The following is a 14,107-nucleotide window of genomic DNA, read 5'->3' as shown; positions in this document are numbered from 1 at the left end:
GGATGGAAAGGGTCACTCTAATAAGTACATCAATATTATGTATGAAGTATCACTGGATGCAAAGGGTCACTAGAATAAGTACATCAATATTATGAAGAATCCCTGGATGCAAAGGGTCACTCTAATAAGTACATCAATATTATGAAGCACCCCAGGATGCAAAGGGTCACTCGAATAAGTACATCAATATTATGAGGTATCCCTGGATGCAGAGGGTCACTCTAATCACTGGATTAGAGATAAAGCATAGATTTAATACATATTGATATAAGATATATATAAGGACCGTTTCAACGGAATCCAGAAAATGATAGCTCGATTCAGAACATAACATGGAATTTGTTTGCTTTCACTTAGCTACATATAAAATTTCAAATCTCAGTGTTTGACGGAAATACAGCTGGGTTCAAATAACGAAGTTTTGCAAAATGCACTGTGCGTGTGTATGTAGGCCTAGCTCAAAAACGAAAAATAGTACCAAACTAAAATTACATATTCAAAGCGGTAACATGCTTGGGATGTTAAAGCTTTTTCGATAAAATCCAATACCTGCAAGAGCCACTTTATAAAAACATTTTTTCATCTGTTTCCTATTTTCTCTTAAACGGCTTATTGCAAGGATGGCATAAGAACTTTATCGATTGGTAAAAGCTATCTTGGCTATACTAATAATAAACACCATGAGAATTGTTAGGAGCAGATAGTGAGCACAATGCAGATGAGATAAAGGAAACATTGTATAATGATTAACCCGATAAACAGATCCTGGAAGGAACGCAAAACAAAAATATTTTTAAAATTTCAAACATCATGAACTATTTTTAAAACTAATTTATCCTGGAGAGAGCTTTCACATTTACAATTCTCTTTTAATATGTTCGAAGTATAATGTTATAAGGCTAGAGAAACACATACATTTGTAAAACAAATACAAAATCAAAAATCTCTATTCGATACACAATAGGTGAATTAATCTGTAAATAAACTTATACTAACTCGGAATTGTTCTCTCTGATTATCTATTAGCTAACCATATCCTAATAAAGTACACCGTTCCGGCCCGCAGGTCAGATCTACTCACTTAGGGCCTGATTTCTAACAGTCACAAATCAAGCCAGTTTTTCAGTACAATTAAAGCCCGCAGGTTTCATGGAACCAGGAAAACCGATAAACAGGGGGAAAAAATAAATACGACTAAAAATATTTTCAAAAAATATGTATTTAGAAGAAAGTATACATTTAGTGAAATATTGTGCAGCCTTATTACCATAGGGATTTTTTTTTTTTTTTTATTATTTATTTATTGTAATTTACAACTGTAACAAAATAATACAATAAGTAAATATGTTGTATGATTCATATACACTTGAAAATCTTGGGAAGGAACCACCCATTGGTGGTACCCCATAGGGATTTAAATCTTAATTCTAGCTTTAACTATATTTAAAGTAGTACCCTAAGTTATATTAGATTTAATACGTTTCGAGGGACCGACTGTGTGCCACCAAAATAGCACGTTAAATATGTTTTTATTTCTTCTTTAATCTTCCTTTTATTGTATTAATTAATTAATTTATTTTTTATATATAATTTATTATTAAAACAGAATATAGTATTATATATGAAAGAGTTTTTAAGAAAGAAAAATGTTCATTACAGTAGTTAGATGGGCAATTAAAGAAGGTTCTTCGTTTTATTTGTTATCTTATTTTATTTTTTAATTCAGAAACTGCTCGTAGATTCCGACTATTGCAACATTTACTAGACAAACGGTCTAAATTGCCAATCCGTTACAAAAGACTGATCTACATGACTATTATAAGGCCTATCTAGACAAATGGAGTTGAGCTTTGGGGCTCCACTAAACCATCAAATTCCTCCAGAATCCAATCCTTACAGTCCAAAATCCTTCGTAAAATCCTTAATGCTCCTTACTTTGTCACAAATCAAGTCATCCATCAGGACTTCAATATTCCATATGTTGCCGATTTGGCCAGAACCAGATACCGTTCCTTCCATAATAAACTTCTCAACCACCCAAATCCACTTGTTTCTAACCTGGCTTCTCCTTCATTACCTAATAATCCTCCTAGGCGTCTGAAAAGAAGATGGCCTCCAGATCTTCTTCTCTAGAAATGTTATTGGAGTTCTATCAGTGGGTAGATTCTCCACATGTTTTTATCATGTTACTATGTCACCTACAGCAAATTTACTTGTTGTATATATGTGTATACAGTTGTAAATACCAATAAATAAATTATTAAATAAAAAAAAATAAAAAAAATTAATTCTATTATTGTTATTGAGTTATATTACTATTATTTTTTCTTTCACCTCTTCCTTTTTTGTTTTATGTTCTTTCTATCTCCAGCCAATATGCCCTTTTGCATGGTGTATGCAAAACATATTTAAATTTTCCGCCTCTTATATAGGACTTATTAACATATAGAGGAGAAAATAATAACATTTGCTTATTCACAGATGATCCAAAATCATCACTAATTCCAATTGCTGAAGAGTGGCCCCTGTTGTTTGATCGAGGCGTTCGAATGACAATAGACAAAAGAGATAAAGAACCTGAACCCAATAGAGGGCCAAATAATACTTTAATTAAAACTCATAGTGGCGCATGTTCCTTCCTCGACCTCAGTAAACAATATAGCACTCAATAACATCGCCTATCTCTACTAGGCTCTTATCTCTCATTCATCTGTTGGTAAATACTCATACCACAATTTTATTATTCACTTTCTTCGAATATAGGGAAAGTTATGTTCTGGTGAAGAATGTTTGATTGAGTTTTGGTGTAATCATGTAACTCCCTTTACAATTGGTCTGGTAAATGGTTATCTGTAACAAAAGGCAAAGCAAAAACAGTTTCAGACCATGGAGGTTCGATGTATCACAACACTTAAGTTTACAGGAAATCAGTTAGAACCGATGATTCCTTTCGAATATAAAAAAAAAAATTACACGAGGATTTTGTAGTCTATACCTCTGAAAAAAGAAAAATGTTCAACAGAACTAAATTGGTGAAAAATAAACATAGTGCCCAAACCTCTGATATAAATATACACAAAATTGTATTTTAGGGATCATAAAACGAATTCAAAATACAGCCTCACCCTTCTCTGATAAATTATGATATATTACACAATAGTATGTGTCGTTGCCACAGAGAACGTTATAAATAAAGCTTAAGGATGAAATATGTTTCATCAGTTCCTATTATCATTCTTCTAATCAGTCTACTTATAAACTATTTTCATAAAATTTTAAAATTTTCGTAAACACCAGCTTAATTTACGATAAAGATGGATGTAATCTTTACCGCAAAACTAACAGAATGATAAAGATGGAGAGGGAGGGCATTCAGAAAGAAAAATACTGATAATAATAAATTTATTACCTAAGTTACAGGCCCTTGTGTAGGCGACATGTCTGGAGCAATCTTTTAGGGTCTGCTTAAATATATTTAGAACTTCATGGTTTTGAATAAAAAGTACGATGATTTATAATTACTTTTTTTAATAATTTATTTATTGTTATTTACAACTGTATACATATATACACATCAAGTAAATTTGCTCTAAGTGATATTATGACATGATACAAACATGTGGAGAATCTACCAATTGATAGAACTCCAAAAACATTTCTAAAGGAGAAGATTTCGTGGCCATCTTCTTTTCAGGCACCTAGGAGGATTATTAGGTAGTGAAGGAGAAGCCAGGTTAGAATCGAGTTGGTTTGGGTGGTTGGGAAGTTTATTATGGAAGGATTGGTATCTGGTTCTGGCCAAATCAGCAACATAGGGGACATTGAGGTCCTGATGGATGATTTGATTTGTGACAAAGAAAGGAGCATTAAGGATTTTACGAAGGATTTTGGACTGTAAGGATTGGATTCGAGAGGAATTAAAGAGTTTAGATAGGGTAAGGTAGCTAAAGGAATTGTCGAAATCATGAAAAAAGAGAACTAAAGAGACATTTGAAAAGGAAAGTTTATAGAAATTATAGTCTAGGGATTTACGGAGGCAATAAAGGTTCTTGAAGAGGATCTTGTAATAGGGAAAAGAGGGCTGGTAGAAAAAGCGAAACTTGCACTGAAGCATTGCTTTAGCCATTGTCGAATTGATGACAAAGCAGGCCAAAACGTAAATACGCATTAAAATTTGAACTGTTATCCCGACCAACTTATCCACAAAGCTATGAAGTAATGTTATAAGGTAATTCGGGTAAGAGGGTTATTGGGGTACAACACAATATATTTTGTCATTTTACAATTCTGAGCTGTAGTAGAAAACTAAAATGGCTCATCATCAAAACAGTAAGAAACCTTTGTACGCGTTGAATATTATTTTATCTCTTTCTATATATCTCTACTTTACTGGAATAATGGGGAATTGTCAACAAATAATTCTATTTTTATTTTATCTTTGACCGCCTCTATGGATAGTACCGTATCCTCAAGTTAATTTTTTATTAACCTACTAGCTTCAAGACAGTCTATAGGTGATTCCCAGCAGAGAAAGAAGCACCAGTATGATCTTTTGATTACATACAATTTATAATAAAACCAAAACCTTTTTTTGTTTAAATGAAATATGTCACTATTGAAGCAAAGTTGGAAACATTATCCAATTCGGTCAACATATCTTCATAGATTTAATTTTAGTAGATATTGAAAAAATAAATAAATTGTGTTTGTATTTTAAATTTATTTTTCAACTGTACATTTTTGTTTGCGTAAAAGCCTTATCAACACCTCAAAGGTCATCAACGCCTTTGCTAATTACAAATTTTATTTTAAGGAAAAAAAAAAAAGCATAAATTCAAACATTTAAAATTACGGACGAATTTGGAAAAAATGTTGATGTCATCTCCCAGGCATATATCCACATTAAATATGTAATTTTCCGTTTTAGAACTAGGCTGTTAACACAGAGACCATTTTGCGAGCTAGGTTGTTTCGGAGCAGGAGACCTCAAAACGTTTAAATAATTTCCCTATACTATATATATATAAATGTAATATATGTAAATGTATATATATAAAAAAAAGATAAATGTAAATACAGATAAGTTGTAGGAAAAAACTTTATTGAAACCTTATTGAAATTCAAGGACATTCTTTCTGGTCTACAATCTAAAAGCCATTTCATTATAAAATGCTTCATAAATATCATCTTTCTTTCATTCATAAATATCAACTTTCTCACTTAGCAGCTTTGTTCATATGTCAATTGTAATCTACTGACTTTGTAAATTCAGTGTAAATGGCCCCAGTGGTCGAAACACTTAAATAAATATCATCATAAAATTCAACTTAACGGTTGGCCAAAAACACTCTTGGACCTGGAAGAAAGTATCGGCGAGGAGAGTAAAAATAATTCATCTACATTTTTATTGAACTTGTATCTAATTTGAGCAGTAATAATGATAAATTATTGTCAAACCAAATCGTTCTCCGCTATTGGATAAATTCCTTTTTTTTTTGGAAATATCTTTTTGTTCAAGGGAAAATAAGAATGATATTGACTTTTATTATTTGTTTAGGCTGATTTAAAACAACAAATTAACGCAAACAAATTAATGTTTACTTAAACAATCGAAAGAAACTTTTCATGTTCAATAAAATTGGATATTTACATTAATTCCGGTTTTTGTTGATTCTCTGCTTAACATTATTTGTTTTTATTATAATAATACGGTCACAAGAATGTGACCTAAAACGGATAAAGCTGGAGGGATAAATTTTTATATCAAAATGTAATCCTCAAGAGGACATTTCTTAAAATATATACTTGTCCTTGAACTAATGAAGGATTATAATCTGAAGTATTTTTCTCAATAATCAGAATTAAATGTTAAAAATCATACATGAAAAGTCGAAAACATATTTCAAATGAATTTTTAAATCACTAAATCATTACGTAACATGCATATGATTTGTTTTCAATGATACTATTAAATATTTCTAGAAGAAGAATATAGGGAAAGTAGGCGAATTTCAGAATATAACCTATAATTTCTTGAAATGTGTAATAAATCTATAACAAAAAGTAAAAACTTTTTAAACAAAAAAAAAATATATTGTAGAAAGATAGTGCGGATGGTGGTCAATAAAGGTATCAAAATAGTAAATGACAAATATTTATTGTTAACCAACTTTTCGGCCCACTTTACAGGGCTTTGTTACAGCTGCCTGATTGTAGTACAAAGGACAACTTGAGTTGTTTTTCTTTTAATGTTTTGTAAATTCTAAAATGTTTGTATCTTGTTTTTTTATTTATCTCTGACAAAGCCCTGCAAAGTGGGGTTAACAATAAATTAACGTTGGTTAACAATAAATAGCTTTCTTTCACTATTTTCATACCTTTATTGACCACCACCCGAAGTATCTTCCTACAATCTACCTCGTAGGTCAACTATCTCCTTCCAAAAAAAAATCTTTATATAGTAGATGCATTAGTAGTAGGCACTTGAGATTTAAATTATAAAAAAAAAATAAATAAATAAAAAGAATAAGGCTTTAAAAATAAGTTAAGAATTTTATTTGGCCCCCATCTCAACGGTTCACTTGTACTATATTTTAGAAAGATCCCGGCGATCAAGGAGGTCTTTGATAGGTAATTTCAGCCATCAACAGAAAATTCTCTAAATTGTATTTGGCTTGATTGAGATAAGGATGTAAATGTCGATTTCAGTGACAATTATTCAGGAAAGTTGGCATTTTGAAATAGTCCATTGGATGTAAAAACTATTTCTTCGCAAGTGGAAGTTTTTTATTCAACGTGAACAAACCTATGGTTGTATTTTTTTTTGGTTATATAATCAAAATGCTCATTTTCCATAAGTAAGTATATAGAGTTAAAACTAAAATAAGTATTTGATACTTTATCAAATTATGGCTAACTGGGGTTTTAATAAATCAATAAAACAACTTTTTTTTTTAATTAGCATTAGGTTGGTATTTTGGATAAGGACTATTTACAAAAGGATTAAAATTAAGATAATGTCATACAATAGACTAAAAAAAACAAGGCTGTAATTTAAAAAAAATTTTCTTAAGACGAACAATTATTAATAAAATGTATTTCCTCATGAGTCAGGTATATAATATGAACATGTATGTATTGATACATTTCTTTGCTTATTACTGGTGTTTTGATGCCAACTTACTGGTGAAAGAACTCACGTCAGGTAAAGTCTGTTAGAAAAATTATGATTGCTTATTTTTGATAAAATCTAAAATAAATTAGTTTTGAGAGAAGTTTACGAATGCAAAACATTAGCGCATTTACCCTTTAAAGAAGGAAATGAAATGCAAACAGAAAAAATAAACCACTCATTCTCAGAATTTTCTACATAGATTTAAGGGTAAGTTATAACTAATATCGGGGGAGGGGGCGCAGTGGCACGATGCTATTAACTCCATGACCCGGATTCGAATTCGACTGGGCATAAAATTGTTTTCTGTTACACTGTATCAGAGAGTCAATCCTGTGAGTTCTGGAGCGCTCCTGGACTCCGCCTAGTCTCATAAATTGGGCGCCTTTGATTGGGTAAAAATTTGGCGGTCGAGCATGATTCTGACCAAATGAACCGTTGGTCTAGTAACAGTCCTGCACATGGGTTGTAGCGGTAGTACAAATTTTAATTTTAGTTTATAACAAATATTGAGAACAATATCAGTTAAACTTTTTTATTTGTAAATCAAAATCTTCAAAAGTCTTTCAGCGTAGGATAAATAATTATAGTACTAAAAGAAAGCAATAAGTTCGGTATGATGAAAAAAAAAATTTGTGAAACTAAACTAGTAATAAAACAATTAATACAAAGTTAAAGATCTTTTGTACACTTATATTAAATGACGGTTCTGAACATATGATTTAATTATTAAGAAAATAATATATACACATCACCATTATGTAAAGATTTGTGATCCATTTTAGTTTTTGATTGTTCCTTAGTTTACAATAAATGAAATTAATTGATATCAGAGTAAACTCCCGATTAACTGGCGATATCTAGGACCTGATTATGTTCTACTGTAGTTAAAAGTTTAAAAGTTTTTAATATAAAAAAAATGAAAAAATTAGCAAACAAACATAAAAGATGAAATCACCTTTCAGGAGCTTGATGAAATTTTCGCGATATTTGAACGTTGTAACGTCTAAAACGAGCGACTGACGAAATAACATGAACACACCATATCTTCAGAAAATCTTCTTACCATTGATTTTGTTTTGTTGTAGACTCAAAAGTTTGCGAGATGAAAATAAATTCTGAAAAAAGTACTATTGTTTCGCTTTTTTTTTTACGTTTCCTGAGATACGAATTCTAGATAAAAGGTGGAAAAACCCTAAATCTGATTCAGAATCCCCCAAAAGATAACGAACCGATCCGAAAAAAATAATTATTAGTTCATGAGATTGCCCTTTAAGAATCCTATTGCCTGGATTATCACCCATTCTCAATCACTACCATTATCTTAGTGTAGGTAAACACCAAACTATATTTGGAGGCATGAATAAACAGAATTCCCTTCACTTTTCAATGAATAAATATAACCCATAAAATTCTATTTGTGACCTAAGATTATTGTCATATATGAATAAATGAGAAATAAGTATAAATGTCAAAGTTTTAATAGTACATAGTGACAACATTCCATATTTCAATCATATACGGGCAGATTTTACCTTTCAATGAATAAATGTTAATAATAAAATAATAAGATAATGTAAAATTATGAATATATTCTTATAAATAAGTATATCAAGTATAAATGTCCTATTTTAACTTACTATTATCTACTCTAACTATTATTAGATACTCTAACTTGACTATTATGATATTTGGATAAAATGTATTGTACTAATTAATATGTTTATCCTAGTATCAAACCCTCTTAGGAAAAATCACAATAATTTTTGTCAGGAAACAGAATTATGCTTGACAATATTACATGTCACCCAAAAAATATACACTATTGGAGAACAGAATCGCTTATGTGATTCAAAACTTACCAGCCATATTTACTTATCAATATTCTGAATAAAATAATTGTATATTCCAAAAAAAAAAAAAAAAGAAGAGAAATGTAAAAATCAAAGAGATAGATCATTTTATAACTAATAAACTAATGTAGAGAGACAATCATATGAGATTGCAGCTAATGAACTATTAAACTAGTAACCTCAATTGAATAACTGCTATTTACAAAAAGGGATTCCGCCGGCGAGGCACATCAAAACATTTATTTCCCAACTTTTATCAAAGAGTGAATAATCTAAGCAATTCTATATTAAAATACTTTGTAACTTCGTGATTAAAGGTTTTCATTTTTAATTTAATATAAAAAATTGACAAAATAGGTAATTAGACGTATGCTTAGGATTGTTTATTAATAAAATTATACGATTCCCTAATGTTTTAATTTCTCATACGATAAGTGTGGACTGAAATTAATGACCTGGGCAGAATAGCCTGCATAAAGTTTTTTAAAAAAATTAATGTGGCTCTAAAATTGTATTAAGTTAAGATAATTTATTAATAATATTGTTATTTGATTAAAATTTTTAAAAAACATAATTATAATAAAAGCTGCTTTGGATAGATTGTCCTTGAGGATGGTCGAATTGGCCGAAACGTGGGTCTTATAAAGAGATATAAATTGTTTTGAGACATTTACATGAACATGTACACCCTCCGTCGAACTAACTGCCCTGTAATAAGAGGTTATGTAATAAATTATAAAAATTTAGATTCATCTTTATAAATTTGGCAAATATCTGTTATCAATGCAGTTCACTTATATTCCAAAAATATATAATCAATTCATTCAAGTAAAATAAAAAAAATAGTAAATAATAAATATAATAGAATGATTGTTAATTAGTATTGAAGAAGGCCGCCCTGGAATCAAAGTCTCCCAGTGACTTGAAAGCCGCCATGTAGCACCCTAAGTCTCCCATACAAAGCAACAATGAAAAATAATATAAAAATACAAAAAAAAAGTCAGTATACAGTAGAATAGCCAAAGATAATTGATTTTCAATATTCTGGAGAATTTCGAGGAATAATTAAACTACTAAGAGTAAAATGATTCTTAAAAAGAATACGAAATAAAATTAAAACAATTATCAATTATAAAAATGAAAATTTATTTAAACAAAAATATTCCAAAAAAAAAAGGCGAACAAAATGACTATACACCAATACACATATAAGTTAAGCAATGAAGGCGCTGAATAGAAACATTTAGGGAAATTAATAAGTTATTTAATTAGATAGGCATCATGACCTTGCAATAAATATGTATTTCAATAACGTTTCTTTCTTGGCAACAGGTCATAAAAAAAACAACACAATAGTGTTCACTTCATATATTTTATTAGGTATAATTCATATTCCAACCTCCCAATTATTCTGAATTTACAATTTCTGATATAATTTAACTCCATAATTATTTATAAAAAAAAATTCTAAATCTAAATTTCATAGAAAGCTTAATTTTTTCCAGATCATTTATGTAACCCATTCCAGATTTTTATACTAATATCTTACTTAAATCATTTTCAAAGTTGGACTTATTTTTTTTAAATTATATGCATATGTATATATAATTATACAATATTCCTGAATCTTTTTTTTTTTCTCGGAAATGAACAATCATGATAAGCAGAAAGAAGTAAGATACCAAGAACCGATGAATAGGCAGATATCCATTTTCAAAAACAATAGAGTATTTTGACCTTGCATTTAGGGTAATTCATAAGTTATTATATTAGATAGGCATCTTGACCTTGCATTTAGGGTAATTAATAAGTTATTAAATTAGATAGGCATCTTGAACTTTCATTTAGGTAAATTAATAAGTTATTTAATTAGATAGGCATCTTCAACTTGCATTTAAGGAAATCAATAAGTTATTTAATTAGATAGGCATTTTTACCTTGCAATTAGGGTAATTAATAAGTTATTTAATTAGATAGGCATCTTGAACTTGCATTTAGGGAAATTAATAAGTTATTTAATTAGATAGGCATCATGACCTTGCATTTAGAGTAATTAATAAATTATTTAATTAGATAGGTATCTTGACCTTGCATTTAGAGTAATTAATAAATTATTTAATTAGAAAGGTATCTTGACCTTGCATTTAGAGTAATTAATAAGTTATTTAATTAGATAGGTATCTTGACCTTGTAATTATAGAAATTAATAAGTTATTTAATTAGATAGGCATCTTATACTGGCATTTAGGGAAATTAATAAGTTATTTAATTAGATAGGCATCTTGAACTAGCATTTAGGGAAATTAATAAGTTATTTAATTAGATAAGCATCTTGACCTTGCATTTAGGTAAATTAATAAGTTATTTAATTAGATAGGCATTTTGACCTTGCATTTAGAGTAATTAATAAGTTATTTAATTAGATAGGCATCTTAAACTTGCATTTAGGGAAATTAATAAGTTATTTAATTAGATAGGCATCTTGAACTTGCATTTAGGGAAATTAATAAGTTATTTAATTAGATAGGCGTATTGACCTAGCATTTAGAGTAATTAATAAATTATTTAATTAGAAAGGTATCTTGACCTTGCATTTAGAGTAATTAATAAGTTATTTAATTAGATAGGCATCTTGAACTTGCATTTAGGGAAATTAATAAGTTATTTAATTAGATAAGCATCTTGACCTTGCATTTAGGGTAATTAATAAGTTATTTAATTAGATAGGCATCATGACCTTGCAATAAATATGTATTTCAATAACGTTTCTTTCTTGGCAACAGGTCATAAAAAAAACAACACAATAGTGTTCACTTCATATATTTTATTAGGTATAATTCATATTCCAACCTCCCAATTATTCTGAATTTACAATTTCTGATATAATTTAACTCCATAATTATTTATAAAAAAAAATTCTAAATCTAAATTTCATAGAAAGCTTAATTTTTTCCAGATCATTTATGTAACCCATTCCAGATTTTTATACTAATATCTTACTTAAATCATTTTCAAAGTTGGACTTATTTTTTTTAAATTATATGCATATGTATATATAATTATACAATATTCCTGAATCTTTTTTTTTTTCTCGGAAATGAACAATCATGATAAGCAGAAAGAAGTAAGATACCAAGAACCGATGAATAGGCAGATATCCATTTTCAAAAACAATAGAGTATAAAAAAAAATTGATGATATAATGTATGGTTGCAGATATAATATAAAAAGTCTAAAGTCTATTAATATTAGAGTATTTAATAACAATAAAAAAGAGTTTATTTTTGTTAATTCTTACATTGCTTTGTAATAAATTGATTCAGAATAAATTGATAAATAATTTCTCTAAAATGTGAATACAAAACCATTATTATTTATCAGTAATTATTTCATTTCTTATTGAATATTTTCATTTGAAATAACACAATGAATTATAACAACCTGACACTAAAATCGACGTTTTATTGTGGTCTGATAAAGAAATTCAGTTATATTATATTGATATACAAAGGTAGAGCAATAAAACTTTTAATAAAAATAATTATTTAATTGAACGACATTATTAGGAATATTCATTATACTAATTAATAAGAGAACATTATTAATTAAAAAAACATTTATTTTGACAGAACAGAAAATGAGTTTAATATGGACTACGTAAAGTGGAATATGTCTGTTTTCCTTGAAAGATGAAACATATCAACAGCTGTAGATAATTGTTTAATTTTTTTTTATTAGTTGAAGTAGTAATTTGAAATATTTAAGAAATCCATAATTTGACACCGAGACAATTTTTTAAAGCCAATTAGATGACACCCCACCCACATTTCCATAAGAATTTTAAATTCCCAGAGAGCGTATATGGAACGATATCTCATCGTCATGGGCCCGGGCGCAGCCTTATCATACAGAGATAAGGGGACAGCGTAGTCTTCCACAACAAATATTTTTCAGAATAAATTATTCGGCAACAAAAAATAAATTAAATAAAAACTGCAATTCAACAAAATTTGGTGTGGTGCCAAACTAATATAATGAAGAATTGATTGTCCATTCTGGCGAGGTTCAGTTCTAATTATAGACGTTTGTTACTTTCTAATCAGCAGTTCGCCACTTCGAGCATTGTCGGCGCCTTCTTCTAGATAAAATCCACCCAACAATCCTTAAATTACAAACACTTATTTAAGAATACTATCAGTATTCTCTTTATTTGCCTGTAAATCTTTGGGGAAATAGTACATAAAATATAGTATTTAATTTATTTATTTATTTTATTAAAAGTATAAAAGAATTCTTCCACGACTATGGATTACATAATCAAAAAGTTGAAGCCATGAATTTTTTCTATATTCCAATTACATAAAAAAAATTGATAGTATGATTAGAATATTTGTTTCGAGTATTTTTGCTAAATATTTTTTATTACGAGTTATGTAAATACTAAATAATACTTAAATCGAATATTTTTGTTATTAATGTACATGTTATTGTGAGAATATATTAATTTATAAAAAATTACGGAAAATTTTAATTCAATTTTTCCATAATACAGTGAAAATTTGAAAGGTGTGTTGTGATGACACTTAGGCCGTAATTGTACTCGCACTTGCTTTCAGTACACTGGCAAGGGGAAAATTTTGAAAAAAATAAATAAATAAAGCGAAAATAAAAATTTGCAAAGAATGTAGAGCATTTTTAGCAACGTCGGTCCTGACTGATAAGAAGATCCAGCAACATGGCCGACTTGGCGGTTACCCCACACCGTACGGCGTCGAACCCGTGGACCAGATAGCTCGCAGGATATTGCTTAGCTGAGAAACTGAGTGCCAGCTGAGATTATAGTAAGCATAGATAAGACTTACCATGGAGAGAGAAGAAGAGACCCCAAGGCATGGGCAGGCCGGCGGGCTCGCATGTGGCTCTGCAGCGCTGGGTAGGTTTCTTAGGGACCTAGTAACTGCTAAGGTCTTGATGAGGGTACTAACACTTAGTAATCAATGGCGAACTACTAGTAACTGCTGGCAACAACACACACGACACACACTACATCACACAACCTCCACACGACTGGCCGCCATACTGC

At 29.4% G+C, this 14,107-nt stretch overlaps 1 protein-coding gene across 2 annotated transcripts in view; it reads right to left on the bottom strand.

Annotated features, from left to right (window-relative positions):
* LOC106682782 (receptor-type guanylate cyclase Gyc76C) overlaps window positions 1-14,107 on the bottom strand; it is a 166,370-nt gene extending 152,263 nt beyond the window's left edge. For both annotated transcript variants that reach the window (XM_014423830.2, XM_014423831.2), the window contains exon 1: window positions 13,887-14,107. The gene's annotated coding sequence lies outside the window, so the exon portion shown is untranslated. The remainder of the gene's footprint in view (window positions 1-13,886) is intronic.

This window comes from Halyomorpha halys, unplaced genomic scaffold (assembly GCF_000696795.3).
Source record: "Halyomorpha halys isolate HHAL.00 unplaced genomic scaffold, Hhal_1.1 Scaffold441.1, whole genome shotgun sequence".
Classification (NCBI taxonomy): Eukaryota; Metazoa; Arthropoda; class Insecta; order Hemiptera; family Pentatomidae; genus Halyomorpha; species Halyomorpha halys.
This window is presented reverse-complemented; position numbering and strand designations above follow the sequence as displayed.